General features: G+C 44.2%; 1 pseudogene; it reads right to left on the bottom strand.

Moving 5' to 3' along the window:
* Nucleotides 1-2514: 2514 nt before the first annotated feature.
* LOC136543959 (putrescine hydroxycinnamoyltransferase 1-like) lies at nt 2515-18802 on the bottom strand (annotated as a pseudogene).
* Nucleotides 18803-19145: the final 343 nt, after the last annotated feature.

Here is a 19145-nt window from a genome sequence, read left to right as displayed (position 1 = left end):
CGTCTAGCTATGATTGATATGGAGTCCGATTCCAAGATGCATTGGGTTGCACTGGACTCCTGACCTGCACTTATACGAGTTAGAATAACTCATGTCTAGCGATGTCTAGCGATGATAGGAAGTCCAATTCTTATATGTGTTGGGTTCGATGCAACGCACGGGCACGTTTATTAGTCTTCTTTAAAGGGTCAATTTCTTATTTTCTATTGCAAAATTATCCTGCAGTCCTTTCATTAGATTTTTTTTAAAATTGCAGCCCTTATTTGCCACCAATCTCTTAGTAATGTTGAGAGTTATTATTAATGATCATTAGGGAATAATCCCAAAAAGTGTATTTTCACCCCTCTCTCTCTTTTAGACTTGTAACTGTCTGTCTAGGCCCATGTATATGTATGTACAACACTGTTCAATGAAATACACAGACAATCATTTGCATCACTCGCTTTGTCTCTCACTCTCTACTCTTAACAAGTAACACATGGTGGGGTGGGTGGGATAACACTAGTAGCTTTTTAATTTTTTATTAAATACAATTTTTATATGTTATTTACAGAAATATACCTTAGACACGCCTGTATTTACAAAAATAAGACATAGTTTTGGAGATCTTAGATATACCTTAGATGAATCGTCCCACGGTAAAACGAGTTTACATATCATCATTGTTTTAGTCCATAATGTTAACAGCCAAAATATGATCAAGTTGAAGATGTAACTAGAAAAGCAAATACAATTAAAGAGGATCAAATCAAAGTTGGAGAAATTTACCAGTTTTCAAGAAAAAACCCAGCATAGGCCAGTTTTGACAACGAGATGATGCAGATGGCTGGTCTAGGACGGTTTTCTAAACTGACCCAGGCCATTTTTGGAACAAGCCCGAGCCAATTTTGAGAGCCTGAGTCCAAATCTTAATTTTCTTGTTGGAAACACCTTCGATCTCGTGGGAAACTTATATATTTCATGTGGAAAAAAGTACGAAATTGATACGAGCAGGGTGTCTGGATGACATTAATTTTCCAGACGCAGTATGGCTGGGCTCAAACAGCCCAATAGCCTCCCATGTCCCCACCTACGCCCAATCTCCACACCTTTTCTAAAAAACTCCCAATCCCCACATTAGTCATCCGCCCCGTTCCTTTCTCGTTGTTCGCTGAACGCTGCTCGAGCTCAAGTTCTACCCTCATCGTTTGCCCGGTGCCAGCCGGCTGCCTCCCTCTCCACCGTGGCCTGCGGCAGTGCTCGCCTTGTTCCCTCTCCACCCTCGACCGTTTTGCTCCATCTCCGACTAGGAGCGACGAGCAAGCAACATCCCTCCTCTCTCTCTACCTACTTTGCTCGCTGCTCCTTCCACCAGACCTACTGCGCGACAAGAGATCTGGTGGTGGTGGGGATTGTGATGCCGGTTGTAGGCGCTGCGGGGGCTGTGTGTCCTGCGTGGAGCGCAGGATACTGGCGGCCACAAAGGGGTCCCCGTTGGCTCATGGTAGGCGGAGTTGATCTGGTCGATGGTGGCGACGACATAGTTGTCTCCGGTGAACTCCACGCATCGGCGAGCCTCCATTTCGTAAGCAACAAGTAGACGTTGCGCTTGAAAGCGTGTCTATTTCAAGTGTTGCAGATGTTTCAGAGGTATGCTGCAAGTGTTTCATATGGATGTTACAAAAGTAGATCAGAATGTTACATATGTTGTAATGGTTACACATGTATATTGCAAATGTCTGTTCCTAGTGTTTTTTCAGACGTATGTTGCAAGAGTATTTATTTGGATGTTACATGTATTTCACACATATGTTGCAAGTGTTTTATATGAATGTTGCGTATGTTTGTAATGGCTTCAAGTATTTTTCAGATGTTTTTGCAAGTGTTTCAGACGCACGTTTTAAGTGTTTTATATGCCTTTGTACGTATGTTGCAAGGGTTGTATTTAGATATTTCAAAAGTAGATCGAGTATTGCATCTCCCTCCTCGCCTTCTGCTGCCTCGCCTCGATGGCTCCTCCTCGCCTTTTGCTGTCTTTGCATCCTTCTCAGACTACAGAGAGGGCGCGACGGGGGCCGGTGGAAGGGGTGCGCCAGGGGTTGGCGGTGCAGACGCGAGTGTGCGCTCTCCCTTTCTCTGTTACGCGGGCAGGACAGGGATACCATTTCGTTGTTTTGTTGCTGCGAGCAGCCTGAGATTGGACTTCCATTGGTGGGCCGCGACGCCAGCCCTTGGTTGGTGAAATTGTTTAATAGTTGGCTAGTTGGGAGCCGTGTCCGGATGCGTCCCTGGGAGCCGAACGTCCGGGCGCTAGCATCTCTAAAAAAGTAGCTACACTCTGAGAGAAAGGTTTTCTAATTTTCATATATATATATTTCTAATTTTCAAAGATATAGATTTGTGTGGGTTGTATTGATCGAACCGAAAATCACACTTTTTCTTTATAATATGGTGCCACACTCGTACCGAAAAAAAGATTATTGAGCTGGCCAGAGCTTTGACGCACGTAGCACGTAGCACGTAGCACGTAGCAGGCTAGAGCTTTGATGCCTGCTTTGCAATGTTTGCATAAAGCAGCCGCTGGAACTCCTTGATGTTGGTAGCCTCGTGCACACGACCACGCGGACAGCGCGGTCGCCGCGGTGGTTTTCGGGCGCACCGTTCATGATGTGCACAAACCCGCCGCGGACGGACTCCGCCCGTGACATCACCTGCGGAGCCCCGCAACCGAAATCTGCACCGTGCCCCGGCAAGCTGAGCCAGCTGATTATCCGGAGCTCCCTCTCTGGCAAGCTGCCCCTTTGCGGCCGGAGGATGTCCTTGTCGGCCAGCTCGAGATAGTCGATCGCAGACCGCACCAGCTCGTCGTCCATCCTGGCGAGGGCCCCGTTGATGCGAGCGGCAACAGATGCCAGAGCCTCCGAGGCGATATCCCGCGCCGCACCGGCGCCGCACAGCGAGACCAACGCGTTGCCGAAGTCGCGGGCCGGGAGCGGCAGCTTCAGTACTCCGCGTCGTCGGACGCTGACCGGGAAGCTGAGACCTGCAATGCTGTCTGGGGGAAGCCGCCGTGCGATGCCAGCGCACTTCCACACGAGGGCGCTGACGGAGCAGAAGGTGCTTGCCCCGCCGAGAGGCGCTTCAGGGTGACCAGCTGGTCCCTGGAGATGGGAAACACCTCGGTGGCGTTTGGTCTCGGCGACGACTGGGACAAGGTGACCTTGGGGTAAAACACAGACACAGCGTCAGGGTGGACGACAGGCGGGGACCATGCACGGAGGAGGGTACGGTCGTGGCAGGGGAGCTCTATGGCACTGGCAGCACCATCACCGTCTCTGGAGAAGGCCGACCATGTCTTCATGAAGTGGAACATGCTGATGCCGTCCACGGCGGATGGTGGATGGCCACTCCTAACGCAACTCCACACTTGAAGAATGTCACCTGCAAGCTTCCACACACATCGTCGTGTATGTGTGTAGTGTATGTAATGTACCTATTACCTACGTGCGTGCCTGATAATTGAAGCTCAAATTTATATTAATTGAAGAATTTCGAGTGCGTACCTGAATGGCCATTATGAGGGACGGCGGCTCAATGCGAGGAACAAACACCCTCCTTAGCTCCAGTGACGGCTCATTGCAGCCACAACCTCCGTCGATCGCATACGGGAATCAACTAGTTGCACCTTGGTGTTTCTCAGCGGCCGACAAAACATTGTGATGAAGGTGGCAACGGGTGTGGCACATCCTCCCGGTGGCTTACACTACTACAAAAAGCATTTTTAGGGGCGGCTGCTAACACTTTGTAGGGACGGTTTGGCCAGCCGCCCCTACCGAACCGTCTCTATAAATCATGTATTTATAGGGGCGGTTCCCAGGCCGCCCCTACAAATCGATTTGTAGGGGCGGTTGGTGATTGAGCCGTCCCTACAAATCGGTATTACGAACCGCCCCTATAAATCGATTTATAGGGGCGGCTCAATCACCAACCGCACCTACAAATCGATTTGTAGGGGCGGCTGTAGTGCCAGCCGCCTCTATAATACCTGTTTGTAGGGGCGGTTCAATCTAGAACCGCCCTTACAGTACGTTTTCCGCAAAAAAAAATTCAAATTTACAATTCAAATTCGACCAGAACTGTTTGTTTCCGCGTATTCCATCTAGCGTTCGCGTTGCCGAACGCCCCGCGACCAACGTTCCGAACACGACTACAAGCACAATAGTATTATATAACTATAATTACAAGTCCAATTCGTAAGGATATATACAATCCATCATTTAATATACAAATTCCATACACATTGTTATCAACGTCCTAGAGCTAGCCTTTCAGTCTCACGAAGGTGTTGGTACTGAGGATTTCTACCTAAGTCAGACTCTCGGTCATGGTAGGCCCCTTTGACGTGTACAATCTGGTCCAATATGAAGTTGCAAAGGTCGCCAACAAGCTCTAAGAGTTGATCATCCTTGTATGGGTCTTTTTTCATTCTTTTCTCTTCTCTTCACTATAAGAGAACAAGTTTCGGTTTAGTATTTCATACCATGTATGAAGTTTTTATACTACTGATGAAGAGGTTCAAACTTACCCTTAAGGGGTGTCTCCTGTAGGCACTGATGTTACTCATCATAGAACATATATAGTATCCACAATGTACACTACCAGGCCTCTGCTTAGGGCATGTGTGTTTTGCATATGAAAATGTTAGGTAATGCTTTTGACAGCCATGTAACGGAGTACTGAAGAAGTAAGTTACACTTACCGCATATAGTGTTTTTATAGCCAGCTTTTCCTTCCTCGCTGGATCATGCCTTCCGTGATGATGAGTGACATAGAACCTAAATGCCCTGTTCGAATTATTTTAGCAAATACAACTCGTTAGTATCCATAAGTGAACGTTACAAGTATGTATACAAACATATAAGCTAATGAGGATTGTCGATATGTATACGTCTTGAGAATCGATATGAAGTCTTTGTATGTCGTCGGGTCCTTATCTATTGAATCAAAGACCCATGCCATGCTCCTCCCGACATCGACGGCTATACAAATCCAGTGGTTGCTGCATGGATTTAATTATAGAACTAGATAAGCTCTTTTGCATCAAATAAAATATATCAAACAAAGCTTTAAGTATATAGTTGAACTTACTCGAAGTTGTATGGTAGCCATATAGTAGAGTGTTGTTGTAGATTTTTGAAAGCCAGAGCAATGTATGCCGCAACCTTAAGGGACTCTTCCTTTAGTTTCGCCGTACGGATGCGCTCTTTCTCCTGAAGAGTCTTTGCAGCAGCTAGCTCTTTGGCATCCAGTGTCCACTGTTTAGGGTAATTAAAATTTGGTTGGACTATAGCTTGAGGGTCTACATACCCGGCTTTCAGACTTGGCATTTGTTTGACAATGTGCACTTGCATTCTATAAATCACGGCGTTGGTTAGTTACAACAAAATTCAAAGATTACATTCATATCATATCGGGAGGACAAGGACTTACAAGCACCACGTGCGAATTAGATTCATCTCCATTTCTCCTAGGTGAAAGCATGTGTGCATGTCATTGAAGTCAAAGACAATTTTTCCGGCTGGGCTTCCAAATGTGCCGGTGGGGAAGCATGCTTGTACGAGATCTATGCTCGTTGGGAGAACACGCAAGTACCAATCATGGAACCTTCTCATTCCAAGTGGTAGGCGCCGGATGTCCCAGTTTGGTATAAAGGGCTTGCCTCTTTCATATGTTTTCGGGCAATCCTTTGACCATTTGATGTCATCAATATTTGGATACTGCTTTGCAATTTGGTGGAGTTTGCTAGTTATGGCCTCCTCAGAATCCCGTGATGGGACTTGTTTAACTTGGTTCTCAAGCTTGAACTGGTCATATGAATACCACTTGGACACCGACGAGACGTCTTTCACTGGAACATAAACTGGCCTTATGTTGATTGGAATCTTCTTTCGAAGTTCCCATTCAGGCACATCCTCGTCTTCTTGTGCATCACCTTCTTCAGGAGGCACTCGTTGTTCATGTATCGGCTGTGCTTGTTGAGAAGACTGTGGCATCTCATCATGCACTTGCTTGGTACGAGCTGGAGAAGGTTGTGGCATCTCATCAGGCACATGCTCGCTAGGAGGCAGGGAAGAATGTGGCATCTCAGGTACGTGGTGGTCACGAGACGGTGAAAATATCTCCCCAACCTCAACAACTCGCTCCAAATTTGGCAGAGGGGGAGGCGACGAAGAAACAGTCAATATAATGTCCCGTTTGTGCTAGAGGATGAACTACCCAATAACATCTCCGAGTAATACTAGCCCCTCGGTAGTTGCGTAGTCTATCCTCCACTGCATAAACTCGGGTTTCATGGTATGCACCTCGACCCTAGTGTAGTCTGGTGATATCTTATTATTGTGGTGTAAGCCACCGGGAGGATGTGCCACACCCATTGCCACCTCCATCATAGTGTTCTGTCGGCCGCTTAGACACACCAAGGTGCAACTAGTTGGCTCCCGTATGCGATCGACAGGGGTTGTGGCTGCAGTGGAACCTTGTCTGCTAGGAACTTTCGGAGGGCTGCCAACTAATGCCAGTTCTCCAAGCGGCGTCACTAATATCCGTGGCTCCGTAGACAGTCCTTGCTTCTCCAGCGCCTTCGCAACTAGAGCCTTCACTTGGAGCTCAAGGCTAGTCTCCCGGTCTCGGCCATGTTTCTTGTATATGTGCCTATCCTCTTTGAATCCTTGCTTCCAGGTCATCCTTTTCCTAGCCCCCTGGTGCGGCCTGTGTGCTCCTTGTTTCCCAAGCCAAGGCTAAGCTCGTCCATCTCTCTGGAAGGATTGAAGGAGCCCTTCTCCTTGTCTTCAGCATATTTTAGTATCCTTAATACCACCTCTTGGGTCTCTGGCTTATCAAACTTAAGATTACTGCCGGATGATTCTGTACTCCTCGCATATATCCAGTTCCTTGAGCGTACCTTCAGATTCGTCACATCGATATTCCCAGCAGCTGCGACCTCTTTGTCCATCTTCCTAAACTACTCTTCCTTGGCATAGTAGCCACCGGGGCCTAGATGATGGTGGTGTTTGTTCCTCTTCGCCAGCTTGGTGTTACGGACACTGAGCTCCAATGCCTTCGGTGAAGTCTTCTGAGCCACGAGCTCCTCCCATTGACTAGGAGTTATTTTGTCGAACTCGTTGAAGGGAGTTAACCCCTTTTGGATATACTTCGTATTGAGCTCCGACCTCCAACATCGGAATACCTCTCCCATCATCCTGACAGTATTTTTTTACCAGTTCGTGCTTACCCTCCGGAAATCTAAAATTGACCCTCAGGTGCCTATCCCATAGTTCATTCTTTTTGTTCTCTGGTACCTCTTTCCAGTTAGGGATTGCTGGGTTCAATTTATCTCATACTAGGGCCCCGATCGCATTACGGAATGGTCCTCTTAATTCCTTCGGCTCAAGGACCTCCCCTGCTGGCTCGACCTCCGTTATCACATAGCATGCCTTATCTAGATATAGATGCCTTATCTGGATATAGATTTCCTTTTCTATCTCCTCGTTTTCTCTTAGGCTTGGTAGTCGTGGTTGTGTCTTCAGGTTGTGGAGCAGAGGCATCGTGATCTGTCTCTGTGGCTGTTGCCTCTGCTCTCCTTTCCTCTACTCTGTCTTGTCTAGCGAGATGTCGCGGACATCGACGTCGTCTTTTCTGAGTTTCAGGAGGGACCTGTATATACGACAGGTCAAAGTGTTAGCAAAGGTAACACAGCCAAAGCTTTAGCAAGATTTACAAGCTAAGGCTTTTCCCTACCTCCTCGTTCGGGTCAAAGTCCTTGTCCAAATCTTTCTTCGTTGGCCTCCTTCTGGCTTCACGTGGGAAAGGATCCTCGAGATTTACATATCCCTCTTCTGAGTCATCATCATCATCATCCTCTTCTTCGCCTTCAGCAGCCTCTCCTTCGGGGTCTTCCTCCTCGTCACACTGCTCCTGAGTAATCATCACTTCTAGATCCTTTTCTACCTCCTTATTGAACTGTTCCTAAGTAAGCTGGTCCTCTAGTGCTTGCTCCTCAAGGGTTGACTGCTCATCATGCTCGGGGCATCGGGCTACACTGTCTGGTGTTCGCGATATTATTTTGCGCTTTGTTCTAATAGATGCAAGAAAGTGTGCTTTAGGTACGCGAGAAGGTATAAGAAATAAAAAAGGTCTATAAACCAAAGTAGTCCTATAAAACAACAATATATAAAAAAAACGAGAAGTAGTAGTGGTAGAGGTCTCAGAAACATGTCAATCATCATCTGATCCTGAACTTGGAGCATGAAGGCATCATAACAGAGAAGAGATGAGAAGGTAATGTAGGGGCAGCTGCTAATGATGCCAAGTTCCTCACAAGTTCTTGATCATCAGCTCATATTCCATATAATGTATGGACTTGGACGATTTCATCATCGGTAAAACAAAGGAGAGAAGAGAAGAGGGAAGATTTGGTAAAAAAAAAGCAGATGCTGCTTCCAAAACATAGAGGATAGGAAAGGTGGCAACAAATAGAGGAGAGGGGAGATTTGGCAAAAAAAAGGTGCTGCTTACCAGAAAAAGCAACATGACAATGTAAGAACATCATATGCTTAATATCTTCCGAACCTGATAAGCAGATCGGACAATCAGAAGTAGTAGACAGTAGTAGTAGGGAAGTAGTAGAAGTAGCAAAAAAAGCAACAGCTGCTTAGGAGAGGAGTAGAGTGGAGTAGAGGAGAGTAGTAGTAGAAGAGGAGTACAGAGAAGACAACAAGTACAGAGAAGATTAGTAGCCACCGGCCACAATAGTACTGACAAATGACAATGTAAGAAGAATAATATAAATATAAGGATTATTTCTACTCAGCAGATATTTATTCCCAAAAAAATGAAACTGGATGAATCGAAGTCCCACTAATTAAACAAACAAGTGCAAGGCTGCAAGCATACAATGAAAGAAGAGCATCAGAGTGTAAACTGACCGATAAAGATGAACTATAATGGATTAACATATCTATAATCATTATTGCCACTTATTTTTCAAACACTTCAGTATATAAGAGCATTGCCCAACACCAAAAAAAAAAAAAAACTGAACATGGTCAGCGTGTAATCATGAACTGTACAAGCCACACTAAAACCCAAAAGGACAAATCATGACAAAAGGCAATATTGTTAGAACATGCACTCACATTCAAAACCACATTCTGCTGAATACCAGTCACACTACTGTATCAATGTTTATAGTGGTACTTTGTGTTAAGGTATCAGCACATGAATGATCCAAATTAACAAGGGCTAGGTCTTAGATTTATGCATTCCAATGTGGAGATGCAGGTGTGAGAAAGACGAGTCTGTCGGTGTTGAACTGTTGACTAGTCATTAAAAAACTAGACCAACTTAGGAGAAACTAGGTCGCATTGTAAATAAGAAGAAATAGGCACCAAAATTCAGTGTCATAGAGGACTCGTAACTGGGTGGCACAGGTGTATACCCACTCCTCACACCATCTGTCAATTCAGTCAGATCGATTTGGAAATTCTACGCTACATACTGTTACAGCTACCAAAGGTCTATTTGTGAAAACCTTGCCAACTACATAGAAGAAACAACATACGCACCAATATGCTTTTAGCATTAAGTGATGATTATATCCTGCTATTAGTCAAAAATAGGGAGTTTGGGTTGCACTGCATCCCTTGCTAAGAGTGCCAATGATGCTGTTGCTCTCAGGTCATTTCAGAAGATAACAGAAAACTAACAACTGGTATTGATCAAATACTATAGTTTTTTTTCCTAGAAATCAGTGTCAGCTAGCTCAAAATATATATTCTACTATTGAGGCAAGCAAAAAATTTGGAATGACTAATCAACAGCATCATACATTTCATAGATGGTAAAAAGAGAAAACATAAAATGCCCAGGTTATTTAGAACATGAGAGATGTTGTGAGTCCATACAACAGACATGTCACATAAACTAAAAGACCATGCCAAGTTTCCAAAAGTAAATGGACCGGATCAATTTAGAATAAGGAGTAAGAATAAAACTTGAAATTCTGTTAACATGGTCTTTTTTCACTGTTGTGAATGAAAAAAAAGAATAACTTAGTTCTCAGACATAAGAACAGGCACTCACATATTTCCTTGTTTGACATCAATTTTGTAACCTACCTACTGTAGGCTTTAGTTTCTTATGAAACATATGTGAATTTAGAAGCTGAACACAAATCTCAGAGTTTTTTACCATTCTAAAAAAATCTCTATGTACTCATGTACAGTGGAAGGAGTGCAAGGAGCCAAAAGGTCCTACCACGACTCAATCGGCTTCAATGTACCAAGAAAAATAATGTTTACCTTAATATGTTTTAATAAATCACAAAAGGTCTCAGGCCTGCCTGGATATCGCAGTTTTAGGAAACTATAGAATCAACAAACTGTAGTTTCTTAATCCTAATGTGTGCAAATACAGTGGTTTAGAAGAAAAAAAGAAAGGTCCTGATTGGAGTTCTAGAAGGTCTGTTGCAGCCAACAGCTTTAAAAAACCAATGTATTTTGCAAAACCGTGATATTTGTCCAACACTACAAGATACTTTGCATCCAAACAGGGCCTCAATGTTTAACCATGTGAATATATGCCAAAAAAATCGGTTAAGCCAATAAACAGTTTCTTGAGAGACCAGCCACCACAACAAGATAAATAAGGTGAGGTATATAGGAGATAGTGAATCCGAACTATGCTACAATACTCCTGTTGTGTGAAGTAAGGTCGATTGGCTCATATAAGTGCCTTTTGGTTGGTCTTCTAGCAAAATTTTCAACCACATAGTTTCCACATGTCTGTTCCAGTCTTATTGCAAACCCTTGCTCATTAGTTAAGTGTGGACAATCTTACTGTAAATGTGTAGGCTATTGTGTTATCAAGTTCCTTGCATACATATGTGCTAGTTTCTTAATTTGTTCCCTCATGATGATACTTTCAGTGAGTATCATGTGCCGAAGAAATCATAAGTCATTCACATAAAACAAAAGGAACATCGCACGAAGCTTACCTCTGTGTTTAGCTGTGGACCAGGCCTCTTCACCGCCGATCCGTACCTCACTAGATCGTCCTTGCTCGCGCCGTCCGAGACGAACCCAGTTCGTCGTCGATCTTGACGTCTCCTGCCTGGCGTGCCCTTGCGCGGATGAGGTCGTAGATCCGGCTCGAGCGCTCGCTTCAGGTCTCCGTCGACTCCGGCGGCGAGGTGAGCAGCCGTTAAGGAGTAGTTGGGGGAGGTGAGTTACGGGCGGCGGCTGCGGGAGGTGAGTTGGGGGCGGCGGCTGCAGGAGGTGAGTTGGGGGCGGCGGCTGCGGGGGTGGGCGCTGGGGGCCGGGTGCGGGACGCCGAGCGCCGGGGGCTGGTGTGGGCGGGCGCGGGCGCGGGACCGGCGGCGGAAACCCTAGGCGCGCGGGTAGCCTGACAGCGTCGTCGGTGGAAGAAGACAGCGCCCAGATGACATCACTCCCGTGCGCCGTCCTATTAACACTTCCTCCTATTTCTACGGGCGGTTCCTGATCTAGCCGTCCCTACAAATGCATTTGTAGGGGCGGTTCCTGATCCAGCCGCCCCTACAAATATTTTCTATTTTTTAAATTGTAATTTCTATATTTTTTATATCATAAAAACACAAAGTAATATAAAAAAATTATGTATATTCACAAAAATTGTGTATATGAAGATATATATATATATATATATATATATATATATAAACAATTTTAGTCAAAACAATATTTTGGTTATTTCTTCATTTCATAAAGTTTTAGTAGTAATAGAGTGGATGTTCAAATAGAGTCATTTGGATGTTGCAAAGGGTAGTCTCACACACATGCATAAATGTAGTCTCACACACATACAAAAATATGTAGTCTTACACACGTACATAAATATATAGTCTCACACGCATCCATAAATGAAGTCTTACAAACACACATTTACATAAACACTCCACGTTAAACAACTAGCTAGCCCGCTGTAACGACTTTCCCCTTGACACCTTTTCGTTCCCATGGCAATATGTCTTTGGGAAGGTTCTTTTCCACAACACTGATCTTCTTAGGAAAGTCTGTGAATAGCGGCATCTCATCGTAGTTATTGTAAGCTTCAACATCGTCCACGCCATCAACTCCAATAATGTGCTGTTTTTCGGAGGCAACCACGTGCTTTGTCTTCTTCTTCGGGGGGAGGTTACCTTGTGGGTTAGACATATAGAAAACTTGTGTGACACGTGAAGCGAGCACCTAAGGGTCATCTTGGTAGCCTAGATTCTCGAGGTCCATGACTCTTAATCCGATCTCGTTCAGTTGGTGTTGTTTGATCTAGCGGCATCGAAACAGGGCCACCGTTATATCCCTTCCATAGTCAAGTTCCCATATCTCTTCAATGATGCCAAAGTATTGGATCTTTCACCCTAATCCATCGAGAGCCTCTATTCGAACGCCGCTGTTTTGGTTCACATATTTACTATCCTTTACAAAGGTATAGTACGTATACCCATTGATGTCATAAGCATTCTAAGATGTCACTTGTCTCGATGGCCCCTCCGCCAACCAACTGATGGTAATAGAGTCTATGGTTTCTCCAAGCGATATGTTTTGGTCCTTCAACCATGTAGTTAGTCGTTGCTTATGTTGTTTCATGACCCAATCATCCGAACGGCTATTTCTCTCCGCCATAATGATAGCCAAGTGTTCATCAATATACGGTTGCATCAGTTGTGTACTCTGCAAGACACTATAATGCGCCTGACTCACCTCTTTGTAATCATGGTTGATGAACACTTTTCTACCACTGGTGCCCTTTCCAGCCAGCCTACCCTTGTGACGAGAATCGGGTTTACCAATCCCTTTCTATACTTTTAGGTACTCTTGACAGCACTTGACGACTTCTTCAGTACTGTAACCCTCTATCATGGAGCCCTCTGGGTATGCTCGATTATGCACGTATCGATTTAGAACCGACATGAACCGCTCGTAGGACCACATTTCATGCAAGTAGCAAGGGCCAAGCGCCTGTATTTGATGAACCATGTGAATCATGAGATGTGGCATTATATCAAAAAAAGTCAGAGGTAAACACATCTCCAGTTGGTTTTGTGTCTCCACCACAAATTCATGTAGGTCACTCAGCTCTTCCTTGTTAATCGTCTTCTGTGAGATCTTCGAAAAGAAGTAGCACATGCGGGTGATGGCCATTTTCAAGAACTCTAGCTTTATAGCCCTAATTGCAATAGGTAGATATACTATCAGCATCACATGGCAATCATAAGCCTTGCAGTGTGTTATTGACAAGTCCTTCATCGACACTAGCTTCTTCACATTTACTGAAAACCCAGTCGAGACTTTGATCCCTCTCAGGAAAGTGCATATAGCTCTCTTCTCGTCTGGTGTTAGGTTGAAGCACGCCGCGAGCAGAGTGTATTTTCCATTAGCCTCAGGTACCGGGTGAAGCTGTGGCATCACGTTTAGCTGCACCATGTCTTTCCGTGCTTTCAGACCATCCTTTGACTTGCCTGTGTCCATCAAGGTAGCAATGAGACTCTCAAAGACATTTTTCTACACGTGCATAGCATCAATGGCATGGGGGACCTCCAAGTCTGGCCAATAAGGCAGATACTGAAAAAAGATCGATTGTTTCTTGAAAGGTACGCCTTCGACAGGAGGTGTGCTTCTATCTCTGTTCGTCCCATCCGGATTCTTCTTTCCATAGACGACGCGTATATTTTTCACCATTCTGTACACGTGTTCTCTGTTATGACATCTCTCCGGAGGGGGTTCAATCTCTGAGGCGTTGTCATAAAATCTAAAGAATAATTTGCTGCGGTACTTGTGAGTTATCTTTAAGAAGTGTCGGTTCCTTAGGTAAACTATCTTCTTGGATGCATCCAGGTACACCCATGTAGTACCATCCAAGCAAACCAAGCATCCCGTCTTCCCTTTGATCTGTCCAGACAAAGCAAACAGCACGGGGTAATAATTGGTAGTAACAAATATTATTGCTCTACATATGAAGTCCTCCTTTCGGAACGCATCATACATCTGCTCCCCATGCCTCCATAGCCTCTCTATTTCTTGCATCAAGGGCTCGAGGAACACGTCTATATCAATGCCTGGTTGTTTAGGGTCAGAAATAAGAATAGTGAGAAGAAGGTACTTTCTCTTTTGACACAGCCATGTTGGGATGTTGTACATGGTCAAGATCACTGGCCATGTGCTGTGGTCGCTCATCCTCTCATTGAAGGGATTCATTCCATCGGTGCTCAAGCCAAACCGTATATTCCTTGGGTCATCGCTGAATTCTTTGTGCTTCTCATCAAACCTTTGCCACTGACTACAATCAGCCGGGTGTGCAATCTTATCATCATCCACCTTGCGCTCATCATCCCACCATGTCATGAGTGCGGCTTCTTTAGGGTTTAAGAAGATACGTCTCAAGCGGTCGGTCACTGGTAGGTACCACATTACCAGGGTAGGAATTCTTCTCTGCTTTGCATCGTTGCCTAATGGAGTGTCCTCTAGGGGCTGAGATTCTTGTACCACCTTTTTAGTACCCTTCTTATTCCTCTTTTTCCCCGTGGAGGGTTCGTCCCCACCGTAAATGTCATTGTTCTTGTACCGGCTGGCCCCACACCGAGGACATTTATCCAGTGACTTCAACGTTTTGCCACGAAAAAGTATACAGTGGTTGGGGCATGCATGGATTTTTTCAACCCCCATTATCAATGGACTTATGACCTTCTTCGCTTGGTATGTGTTGGTGGGAACTGAGTTTAGTTGTGGCAGTACCCATGACAGGAGATGCAATAGATCATTGAAACTATAGTCTCACCAGCTGTACTTAGCCTTTAGGATGAGTAGCTCAAGCATAAAACATAGCAATGTCCAATGTGTCGGACAACCCTTTTCAACACTATACACAGTCTCCTTCGATGCTTTTGTCACCCTTTCTAAATTTTCTAGACCTTTCGGGTTATTTAGTAAAATCTTTGGTCCAAGGGCTCGAATCATGTCCTCCAAATCATCTTCATCCCCGACACATGCTCCACCATCATTATTGGCACCACCTTCATCGTTACCATCCCAACCACTAGCATCACCACCTTGTTTATTGCCAAACTCAAAATCCATTCGTGCATCAAGCTCTGCTGAATATTGGGACAGGGATTCTATGGTTTCATCGTCGTATTCCTCCTCATCCTTGTCGTTAACAATAACCGTTTCACCATGATGAATCCACACTGTGTAGTCCTCAACAAATCCTCGCATAATCAAATATGATCTGATGATAGTCACATCTGTCCATGCCATACGGTTCTTACAATCTTTACATGGGCAAATAATTGTATCCTTATTCTCTTTCAATGTCGTTGCATGCTTCTTTGCGGCTTCAATAAATTTATCCACCTCTTCACGGAAACCTGCCTTGAACCTTAACGAACCATACATCCAAGAGTTCCTGTACTCCATCTTTTATAACAACAAAACAAACATTAAAGGACTACTTATTCAGATATATATAAAAATGAAACAAATTAATAATTACTTGAGACTAATTGTATATACTTCAGATATATATGAATATAAATCTAATATAATTACATGAAGCATACAAACACACCATGGTAAAAGAAAATTAATTAACGGCCCATTTATCCATAAATAATTAAAATACATATTTATTGATTACAATAAATAATTTCAAAGACAACAATTAGCAACAATTATACTTTACCCAATATCTTTCATACAAACCCTAGTCCAATTTCATCAAACATAAATTTACAAAAATAAAATTAATAAAAAAACCAAACCCTAGATCTAGATCCACATACACATGAAACATCCATAAAACTAACTAATTGTTCACTAAAATCAAGAAACATGGACCAAATAAGGGTATGATCTTGTTCTCCTCCCTAATTTATCCTAGTACATTTAAAAGTTGGGTCTAATTTGCTTCATAAATAGCTCAAGCACCATAGAAGAGAGAGAGAAAAACAAAACTCTAATTACTCACTAACCAACCATTAAAACTTTAAAAAAAAGTATGAAATAGCATTTTCTTACCTTCTACAACCTCTCCACCAAAGGATTTGAGACCAAAACCTTCCCCCCTTAGTAGAGCAATTTTTGAGAGGTGCCCAAGGCCTCTCCACCTTTCTTTCACGGGTTGGAGTGAGTGACCCGAGGAGAAAGAAGGTGCTGCATCTATTTTATATGGGGGCATTTGTAGGGGCGGCTGGTGATTGAGTCGCTCCTACAAATTGGAGCTATAAATACGGGGCCATTTGTAGGGGCAGCTCAATCACCAGCCGCCCCTACAAATAGCATTTCTAGGGGTGGCCAGTGATTGAGCCGCCCCTACAAATTAGACCCCATTTGTAGGGGCGGCTCATAACACTAGCCACCCCTGCTGTTCCATTTATAGGGGCGGCTGGTGTCTGGGCACCCAAACACGCCACTGTAGGGGCGGCTCCATCACCAGTCGCCCCTACAAAAAAATCGAACCGTTGCTAAAAATCGTTTTTACGTAGTGTTACACCACAATAATAAGATACCGCCGGACTACACTAGGGTCGAGGTGCACACCATGAAGCCCAAGTTCATGCAGTGGAGGATAGACTACGCAACTCCCGAGGGGCTGGTGTTATTCAGAGACATAATGGGGTAGTTCATTCTCTGGCACAAACATGACATTATATTGACTGCTTCTTCGCCGCCTCCTCCTGTCTCAAATTTGGAGCGAGTTATTGAGGATGGGGAGATATTTTCACCCTCTCATGACCACCACATTCCTGAGATGCCACATTCTTCCCCGCCTCCTAGCGAGCTTGTGCCTGATAAGTCACAACCTTCTCTAGCTCGTACCGAGCAAGTGTATGATGAGATGCCACAATCTTCTCAACAAGCGCAGCTAATACTTGAACAATTAGTGCCTCCTAAAGAAGGTGATGCACAAGAAGATGAGGACGTGCCTGAATGGGAACTTCAAAAGAAGCATCCAATCACCATAAGGCCAATTTATGTTCTGATGAAAGACGTCTCGTCGGTGCACAAGTGGTATACCCATGACTAGTTCAAGCCTGAGAACCAAATTAAAAAAGTCCCATCACGGGCTTCTGAGGAGGCCATCACTAGCAAACTCCACCAAACAGCAAAGCAGTATCCAAATGTTGATGCCATCAAATGGTCAAAGGATTGTCCGAAAACATATGAAAGAGGCAAGCCCTTCCTACCAAACTGGGACATCCAGCGCCTACCACTTGGAATGAGAAGGTTCCATGATTAGTACTTGCGTGTTCTCCTAACGAGCATAGACCTCGTACAAGCATGCTTCCCCACTGGCACATTTAGAAGCCCAGCCAAGAAAATTATCTTTGACTTAATGACATGCAGACATGCTTTCACCTCAGAGCAATGGTAATGAATCTAATTCGTATGTGGTGCCTATAAGTCCTTGTTCTCCCGATATGATATGAATATAATATTTAAATTTTGTTGTAACTAAGCCACGCCGTGATTTGTAGAATGCAAGTGCACATTATAAAACAAATGCCAAGTGTGAAAGCCGGGTATATAGACCCTCAAGCTATAACACAAACAAATTTTAATTACCCTAGACAGTGAAAACTGGATGACAAAGAGCTAGCTGTTGGAAAGACCCTTCAGGAGAAAAAGGACATCCGTGCAAAGAAACTAAGGCAAGAGTCCCTTAAGGTTTCAGCATACATTGCCCTGGCTTTTAAAAATCTCCAACAATACTCTACTATATGGCTACCATATAACTTCGAGTAAGTTCAACTCTATACTTAAAGCTTTGTTCGATATATTTTATTTGATGTAAAAGAGCTTATCTACTTTTATGATTAAATCTATGCAACAACCACTGGATTTGTATAGGCGTCGATGTCGGGAGGAGCATGGCATGGGTCTTTGATTCAATAGATAGGGACCCGGTGACATACAAAGACTTCTTATCGATTCTCAAGACGTATACATATCGACAATCCTCATTAGCTTATATGTTTGTATACATACTTGTAACATTTACTTTTGGATACTAACAAGTTGTATTTGCTAAAATAATTTGAACATGGTATTTAGGTTCTATGTCACTAAACATCACGGAAGGCATGATCCAGTAAGGAAGGAAAGACTGGCTATAGAAACACTATGTGCGGTAAGTGTAACTTACTTCTTTAGTACTCTATTACATGGCTGTCAAAAGCATTACTTAACATTTCCATATGCAAAACACACAGTGCCCTAAGCAGAAACACGGGAGTGTACATTGTGGATACTATGTATGTTCTATGATAAGTAACACCGGTGCCTACAGGAGACATCCCTTAAGGGTAAGTTTGAACCTCTTCACCCGTAGTATAAAAACTTCGCACATGGTGTAAAATACTAAACCAAAACTTATTCTTTTGTAGTGGAAAGAAGAGAAAGAAATGAAAAGAGACCCATACAAGGATGACCAACTCTTAGAGCTCGTCAGCGATCTTTGCAACTTCATATTGGACCAGATTGTACACGTCAAAGGCACCTACCATGATCGAGAGTCTAACTTAGGTAGAAATCATCGGTACCAACACCTTCGTGAGACTGAAAGGCTAGCTCTAGGCCGTTGATAACAATGTGTATGTAATTTGACATTGGTCTTACCTTATGGGAGCTTCGCCGAGAACCTCGCCACGGTGCGGACTCACCGCGCCTCTAGGTCACTGTCGTTGACCCGCGTCGCCGCCGTCCGCCACGACACCTACGTTGAGCGCCATAGCCACCAAGGTGAACTTGTCGTGAGCGCACGAAGCCATAGAGCATCCTAGCAGCCCTACCGATCCACCCACACGCGAGCTCGCCACCGGTGAGGAGCGCTGCCGCGAGACAAAGAGGAGAGCTGCTGCGCCACTGTCGCCCCGTTCACCCAGTGCACCATGTGCCAGAGAGAGGGGAGGGAGAAGTGGAACGAATTAGACTTGTGAATTATGTCTATTTAATGATGGATTGTATATATTCTTATGAATTGGACTTGTAATGGTAGTTTATTCTTGTGCTTGTGGTCAGATTTGAAGTATATATGAACTTGTCAGATTTGAATTATATATGCATATATGCATA

The sequence above is a fragment of the Miscanthus floridulus genome, chromosome 3 (assembly GCF_019320115.1).
Source record: "Miscanthus floridulus cultivar M001 chromosome 3, ASM1932011v1, whole genome shotgun sequence".
Taxonomy (NCBI): Eukaryota; Viridiplantae; Streptophyta; class Magnoliopsida; order Poales; family Poaceae; genus Miscanthus; species Miscanthus floridulus.
This window is presented reverse-complemented; position numbering and strand designations above follow the sequence as displayed.